The 8,098-nt window shown below is 34.8% G+C and overlaps 1 pseudogene; it reads left to right on the forward strand.

Moving 5' to 3' along the window:
- The first annotated feature begins 542 nt into the window (after positions 1–542).
- LOC129302604 (probable LRR receptor-like serine/threonine-protein kinase At3g47570) lies at positions 543–6,264 on the forward strand (annotated as a pseudogene).
- Positions 6,265–8,098: the final 1,834 nt, after the last annotated feature.

Here is an 8,098-nt window from a genome sequence, read left to right on the forward strand (position 1 = left end):
AGTGCTGTCCCTTTAAATGGATCATCCTCAACTGTAATATCTAGCAGATTGATGGCCTCTCCAAATTCTTTATTTGATAATAACACAATCAACCAACCCAGTAAAATAGGATCAATGACATAAAACACTTACCTAGCTTGTGATGCAAAAATGAAAGGCTGGATCTTGTAACCCAACATATTTAAATTCACTTGTATGAACCCTGAATTATCATCTATGTGAAGACCATTCTCATATCAATCCATTTGCAACTAAAAATCGGAATCTTAAACTTACTATAGTCTAACTCCCAAATATGCTTAATAACTCCGAAGTATGACATTCTTGCATACATGGGATTTTTGTCTTTACTACTGGATACACACATCACTTCACCAATCACAATTACACTCTTATTTTGCATTGTGCTTCTTTCATCTTACTCTTTAGTATAAAATGTGAAGCCATTGATTACATAACTAGTATAAGAAAAGACTTGTACGTTTGGGCCCCTAAACAAGCATCTAACCCTTTCTGGTACTGAACTTTTGTCAACATTATACATGGCTACAATACGCGCCTTCAACCAATATCCAAAGTTCTTGTTATGAATTTTCATAATTGTAGTGTCATTTCTTCCAGGGTTGTCCTTCCTAAGTTCAGCATTGTGCTTGTTAACATAGTCAAGAATCTCATCCGAGTTATGCAATACAAAAAGGTGTGCTTGCTCTCAATGGTTTTGTGAAATAGTGATTAATTTCTTTCCAGCTATCCCTTCCCCATCTTCCCTTCCCACATGCCTGTCTACTGGAAGCCCAACATTTTTCCCATCTTTTAAGTACTCCAGAAAAAATTCAATTGCCTCTTCACTTATGTACCTTTCAGCAATACAACCCTTAGGTCAACTTCAATTTTTCACATACCCTTTTAGAACCATCATATTGTGCTCAATAGGGTACATCCACTTTAAATAAGTCGGGCCACACTTTTCAACCTCCCTAACCAAGTGAACAGTCAAATGAATCATTATGTTAAAGAATGCAGGCAAAAAATACATCTCAAGCGCACATAATGTCCTCACAATTCGGCGTTGCAAGCTTTCTAACTTTGTAGGGTTAATCACTTTACTACAAATTGACTTAAAGAAGAAGCATAGTTTAGTAATTGTAGCTCGCACCCCATCCGGTAAAATTGAGCGTATGCCTACTGGAATAAAGGTCTCTATCAACACATGGCATTCGTGTGTTTTTAAACCCTTTAGCATTAAGTCCTTCATAGACACAATATTTCTAATATTGGAAGAGTGACTTTCTAAAACTTTAACTCTAGCCAAAAACTCATAGAAAATTTGTTTTTCTCTTTTAGAAAGTGTATAGGCATCCGGACGAAGGTACGTATGGCTTCCCCTCTCCTTTAGTGCCAAGTCTTCTCATATTCCCATAGCCACAATGTCTAACCTTGCATTAATGCCATCTTTGGTCTTTCCTACAATGTGGAGTAACGTACCCATAATACTATCACATACATTTTTCTCATCGTGCATTAAATTAATAAAATGCCTCACATCTAACTTCCTCCAATAAGGCAGTTCAAAGAAAATTAATTTCTTCTTCCACCCACCTATCCCAACATGCTTCGCAAAAGGTTTCCCAAACTCAATATCCAAATCCTTAACTTTTTCAAATAGCTCATCACTGAATAATATTAGAGGTGCTGCCTCTTCTTCTGGTTTCCCATTGAAAGATTTTCTTAATCTTCGATAATAAAGCCCTTCGGGTAACCATCTGCGATGTCCTAAATAGACATTCTTCATACCATGTTCCAACCTCACGAAATGTGTGCTATCTTCGCAAACAGGGCACCCAAGTTTTCCTTTGACACTATACCCTAAAAAATTACCATAGGCCAGGAAGTCATTAATTGTACCAAACAACAAGGCTCTCAAATTAAAACTTTCCTTCCTGTACCCATCATACACCTCAACACCAGTCTCCCACAATATCTTTAAATCTTCAACCAGAGGAGCCAAATACATGTCTATATCATTTCCAAGTTGTTTCGGCCCTGAAATTAGCAAGCTCAACATCAAATACTTGCGCTTCATGTAAAACCATAGAGGTAGGTTATAATTTATCAAAATCACTAGCCATGTGCTGTGGGTACTACTCTGAAGCCCAAATGGATTCATTCCGTCAGTAGGTAACCTAAGTTGTAGGTTCCTATTGTCTTTTAGAAAGTTAGGATACTCACTATCAATCTTTTTCCACTGTGGAAAGTCATAAGATGCCTTAGCATTGTATCTTTAATTCTCCCATCCTCATGCCAAGTTAAATTTCTTGATTCCACTTCACTTCCATACAATCGTCTAAATCTCAGTACTATAGGAAAGTACCATAGCACCTTCTTTAGACTCTTCCCATTCTCCTTATAATGTGATGCTAAACATTTAGGGCACTCAGATAATGATTCATGTTCTTTCCTAAATAAAATGCAATCGTTCGGGCAAGCGTGTATCTTCTCATAGCTCAAGCCAACAGATTTTAACATCTTCTTTGCATCATATAACCGCCTTGGAAGTTTGTTATCCTTCGGTAGCATTTCATCATGCAAATATGAAAGCAAGTTTGTGAAGCTCGTATCACTCCACCCACCTTCTGCTTTCAATTGGTATAATTTTAACACCGCAGTCAACTTTGACACGTGTTCCCTAGCACTAGTGTACAATGCCATCCCCGCATCACTTCTTAACCTTTCAAGCATTTGAGGACAATCATTGAGTTCCACTTCAACTGCATTGGCCATCTCTTCAACATGATCTACCTCACCTACACTTGTGTCAAAGTCATTTGACACATAGCTATGGCTTGTTCTGGTCATGTCCCTTACCTCTCCACGCTTGTACCAACACTTATATTTTTGATCGATTCCATTAACCATTAAATGGTCTTCCAATTCCTGTGCAGTGACCTGACTCATAAGTTCACATCTTAGACAAGGGCACACAAGGCTCTTACTATCTCCTTCATGCTCAACACCAACCTTAATAAAGTGGCTCACCCCCTTTATATATTCCCTCAATCGTCGATCCACAAACATCCATTCTTTATCCATAATCTCAAATCTATAAAAAATTGTTAAGGGACATGTGATAAGTAGCTCAATCATCGTAAGTGTAAGATAATAAATTAACTACTAAATCGTCAATGCATTACCCATGAACCACTTGATTAAAAATAGTGGGGGTCCCTAATAAAAAATCCCTACTATTAAAAATTTAAGTATATTTTAACTTACAGTTCTTCTAGTTGTCTAATAAGCCACAATTTTCATTTTAAAGTACTAACTAGTTATTAGTATTCTTAGATGAAAAATTTAACATTATAACGGCTTAAAATTAGAACTTTCCTAGGCACTTAGCCCTCTCTTCCAACCTCTTAAAATTAGATTTTTCACTTCATAACTCATAGGAAACAAACAAGACAATAATACTATAACCTTAAATTCGCTATTAACTACCAAAATTGCTATTTCCTCAACCTTACCCCTTCCCTTTTTAAGAATAAAAAGGTTAAGAATCAAGGCAGGAAGAACAGATCCCAGTGGAAGAATAGATCTAGCATCAAGATTACGTGTCTCATTCAAAGTAAATGGAATGATTACGTGTCCTACAACCCCAGAAACTAACAAAGTAAATGGATTGTTGATGATGCCAGTATAGCTGATGGGTGTTTTTGGAATGATTTCAGTCCCAATTTCAAATCCAATAGAACAACTTACTCTAGGACAAGGAACGATAGAAGGGAATGGACAACCCCAGATTCAAATCTTAAACTTTCTTTCCTTTCAGGCGTTTTATCGAGCACTTCATGTGCATAGTGCTAAAACTATAAATCCAAACTCTAATCTCCTCTAAATCACATCTCAAATTTGATTTGAACATACGAAGACACAGAGAATGCACAAATACAAAGAAACATCAAACAAGAGTCATAGAAAGAAGCTTACAACTGATAAGAGCTCCAAATGCCCAATGCTGTCGTGTGAAGTTGAAGAAGCAATAACAGCATTTGTGAGCAAGTTCTACCTTTAGGATTTCACTAAAAAGTGAAGAAATAGGTTTTGGGCAATGGGTTTTGGGATTTCATTCAATAAGATGAGGCTTTGGGGTTGAAGAAGACAAACGCCCAAGAGGTTTTCAACTTTCTCTCTGTTTTGGTTTTTCGCTCTCTGCTTTCAGATTTTGAAAATGGCAACTGATATAAGGGAGAAAGAAAATATAGGAAGGTTTACATAAAGAACCGTCCTATATTCTAAAGCATAGAGGACGGTTTCTAAAAATAACCGTCCTCTATAATTTCAGTTTTTAAAAAATTTTATTTTTTTAATTTCAAAAACAAATATAGGGCGGTTTAGGGATGAACCGTCTTATATTTATTAAATTATATAGGACCATTTTATTGGTAACCGTCCTATATAATTTTCATCGTACAGCCTCCTTTTCTTCGTCTTCTTATATAGGATAGTTTTGTATTAAACTGTCCTATATAAGAGGTCCTCTATTAATAGTTTTCTAGTAGTGAAAGCAAAAAAAGTTGTCTTCCTCCTCATTGTTGACAATATTTGATGGTTTCTTATAGAGAGCTCCATGATGCAACCAATGGATTTTCTTTGTCTAATTGGATTGGTATAGAAAGCTTTGGTTCTATATACAAAGGAATCCTTTACTACTTGACAAACCTATTGCTGTAAAGGTGCTAAATCTTCAAGCTCATGGAGTAGTAAAGAGTTTCATTGCATGTAGAATGCAAAACTCTTAGTTAAGTTTGGCATAGGAATCTATTGAAGATTTTGACTTCATGTTCAAGTGTTGATTACAAAGGTAATGATTTTAAGGCCCTTCTTGTTGAGTTCATGTCTAATGGGAGCTTGGAGAATTGGTGGTCAGCAAACGAACATGGTGAACCAAGATATTTATGTTTGAATTTCACACAAAGATTGGATGTAGCTATTGACGTGGCTTATGCTTTGGATTATCTTCATCATGATTTTGAGGAAACTATTGTTCATTGTGATATCAAGCCAAGCAATGTTCTTCTTGGTGATGATATGGTTGCACACCTAGGAGACCTTGGATTAGCTAGGCTTCTTCATGAGGTTACAAGCTATTATGCTAAAAGCCAAACTACATCTTTAGCAATTAAAGGAACTATTGGGTAAATTCCTCTAAATATGACTTTTTTCATGTGTTATTTTATGTTCTTCAAGAATGACTGCATTTATTTTCTAATAATTATTAATCAATTGAATCTACATTCTGAGTGCATTAAACATTAAAAGTAACTAAAAAGTTTGTAAATTAGAAATTTTTTTGGAAAAGGGTAAATTTTAACCTAAAAATAACTTCAAGTATAATGGACTTCTATATATATATATATATATATTCTCATAAAAAATCAATGTTTTCTTAGAGTATGGAGAAAGTGGTTGGGTTACAACACAAGGAGATATCTACAGCTATGGGATTCTTATACTGGAGATGCTTATAGGAAAGAAGCCAATAGATAGCATGTTTGGTGGTGATCTAAGCCAACCCAAGTTTTGCAAGTTAGCATTGTCAGATGGAGTCCTTGTGTAAGGATTTAGTTAGTAAAGTTTAAGTATGTTTTTTATTAGCTTGGGATAGACTTAATAATTGCGTAGCTCAATGGCAGCTACTATCAACGTTAATCTCCAGGATTTAGGATCGAATCCTTTTGAGGTCAAGGGAGAGGTGTTATCTTGATGTAATATCACAAAATTACTAAAATGCGCTTATAGAAAACAGTACTATCAGATTTTCTTCTCTTTTCGTTTTTTTTCTATTTGTTACTACTCTTCTGCGTTTTGAGCTGGGAGAGAATTCCAGAAGCCTCTTTGTTCCTCCTTCCCATTTCCTTCGAACCAGCTGGAGAATTGGAGAAGCTTCAAATCCGAATCTCCTGCCACTCTCCGTCTTTATTATTCTCCTTCCCTGCCGTTCAGAGACTTGATCTCGCCGTCTTCCCTATTTCCATCGTCGTCCTTCCCTTCGCTCTTCTGTCGCCCATATTTGTGTCTGCGCTGAATGCTGGAAGAGGAGCTCAGTCGCCGGAGGTATTTCATCGTGTTGCTGTTAAAGGTTGCTGTCAGCCTCTTCTTTCCTTCTCTGCTGCAGCCATGCCAGAACCTCCTCCTCCCTTGTTCCACGTGGTGAACTCCTCTTCTCTTTTTCTCATTCCCGTCATTAGTGATTTTAAGGGTGTGTGAAAGAAAAAGACCTTGATAGAAATTCAAAGAAGAAAATCTTTAAAATTTGCAAATCTAACAAGTGAATAGTATCCCTATTAGTCTATCAATAAAATCTCTTTTATTGAAATATTACATTTTATGTAGATGATTTTTAATTATTATTATTATTATTATTAATTATTAATTATGTTAAGTATTGAGCATTTGTTAATTAAATTATTTTATTATGTGAAATTATATATTCAATTGTGGCAAGGAATAATCAAGATATGATAAGTACATGTATTTTCCTTATGAACTATATTTTTAAGACTGATGAAATTATTTTGATTAGCTTTAAAAATTTTGGTTATCAAATAACTGCAAAAATGAATGTTATTTATGAAATTTTATTTAACGAATATTGAATTGAAGTTTGAAATTATTCATGCGAGTCTGGTATTGAGAATACAAAATTGTATTTCAGAAGTGACTATTTTTCTAGCATGTTTGAAAAGTAATTTTGAGAGGACTTTAAGCAAAACGCTATTGCTAACGGCAGTTCCATTAGTCCTTAGTACGCCATAGTAAATGACTAGTTAGTTGGATGTTCGTGAGCTCTGTTCTCATGTTTGTTATTCATTGGTCTCATACCTACATTTGATTTCGTGGCTTCGAGCCACGTTAAATTAGCATTACCTTCATGGATTGTGTGTTCATGTTTATTTTCATAACATACGCCACGTTTGGTTATTTGCTCTCATGGATTGTGTGTCCACGTTTGTTACCTGTTATGTTAAGTCTTCAAAATTCTAAAGTTTTAATTAACTAGTATATTTGAAATTTCAATTACTTCAATTAGTAAATGTACTACTTTATGGGTTTGATTAAGATTTACAGGTTTATTAAGTTTATTATATTGAATTATCATCTTTTCAATTATTTTATATAATTGTTTGAGTTTATTATTTTTACTCTTTTAAACTCTATTTTTGGGATGTTATTCACTAAAATATTTTGATCTCAGCATTATTAGTTGACGCTGAATTTTCTGCTGATTATTGAGGAGTTCAGCACTGACTATGAAGTGGAGAAGCTGTAGACCAAGCTACCTTTTGATGGAAACTTGAATTATAAAATTGTATTTTGTAAATTCAATTTTAGGTGCTCTACATAGCTATAGCTGAGCTCCTGATTGACTTAAATATTTTGCTTGACATATTGTATTGTAGAATTTCAAGAGATCTTATTTATAGGAAAAGTTCTGTCAAAATTTCTACAAAAGTATTGAAGTTTTTGCTATAATGTAAATTTAATTATATTTTAAAAATAGAAAAATTTCTCAATTTAAGACTTAGGGAATGTACGATGTGGTCCATACCCTGTGTCAGTCACCCTCTATCTTTGGGACATGACACCTTGAGATAGTGTATTCAAGTTTCTTGTTCTGACTGATAGAGATCATGGGAAGGTTATACAAAATTCAGACATGGAACATAAAATTCAAGAAGCCCTAGTTAGCTTTGATAGGATCAGAGTCGTATGTTGTACAAAATTGCCTGCTGAACCAACAGGCATAAAAGATGTTTTAGCACAGTTGCTTGCAATTAAGCAAAAGCTATCCACTTTTAACATTGTTATATGAATTAGTTGCATGGCTCTTATGATGGTTCTTCTCTATTTAGTTTGTATATTCAGTAGTTGTAAGCAATAGCTGGCTTTAGAATATCATGTTACTGTTTATGTATTTCCACTTGTGTTTTGCGTTGCTTGTAAGGTTAACTTGTGCGTTTAGTTTGCCATTGGGATAGGAGCAGCTTCCACCAATATCTAATTGGTGATTGAATCTCAGTTTGGTTGAAAGAATTTGAAT

The sequence above is a fragment of the Prosopis cineraria genome, unplaced genomic scaffold (genome assembly GCF_029017545.1).
Source record: "Prosopis cineraria cultivar Desert tree isolate PC_DT_omini unplaced genomic scaffold, ASM2901754v1 PC2, whole genome shotgun sequence".
NCBI lineage: Eukaryota > Viridiplantae > Streptophyta > Magnoliopsida > Fabales > Fabaceae > Prosopis > Prosopis cineraria.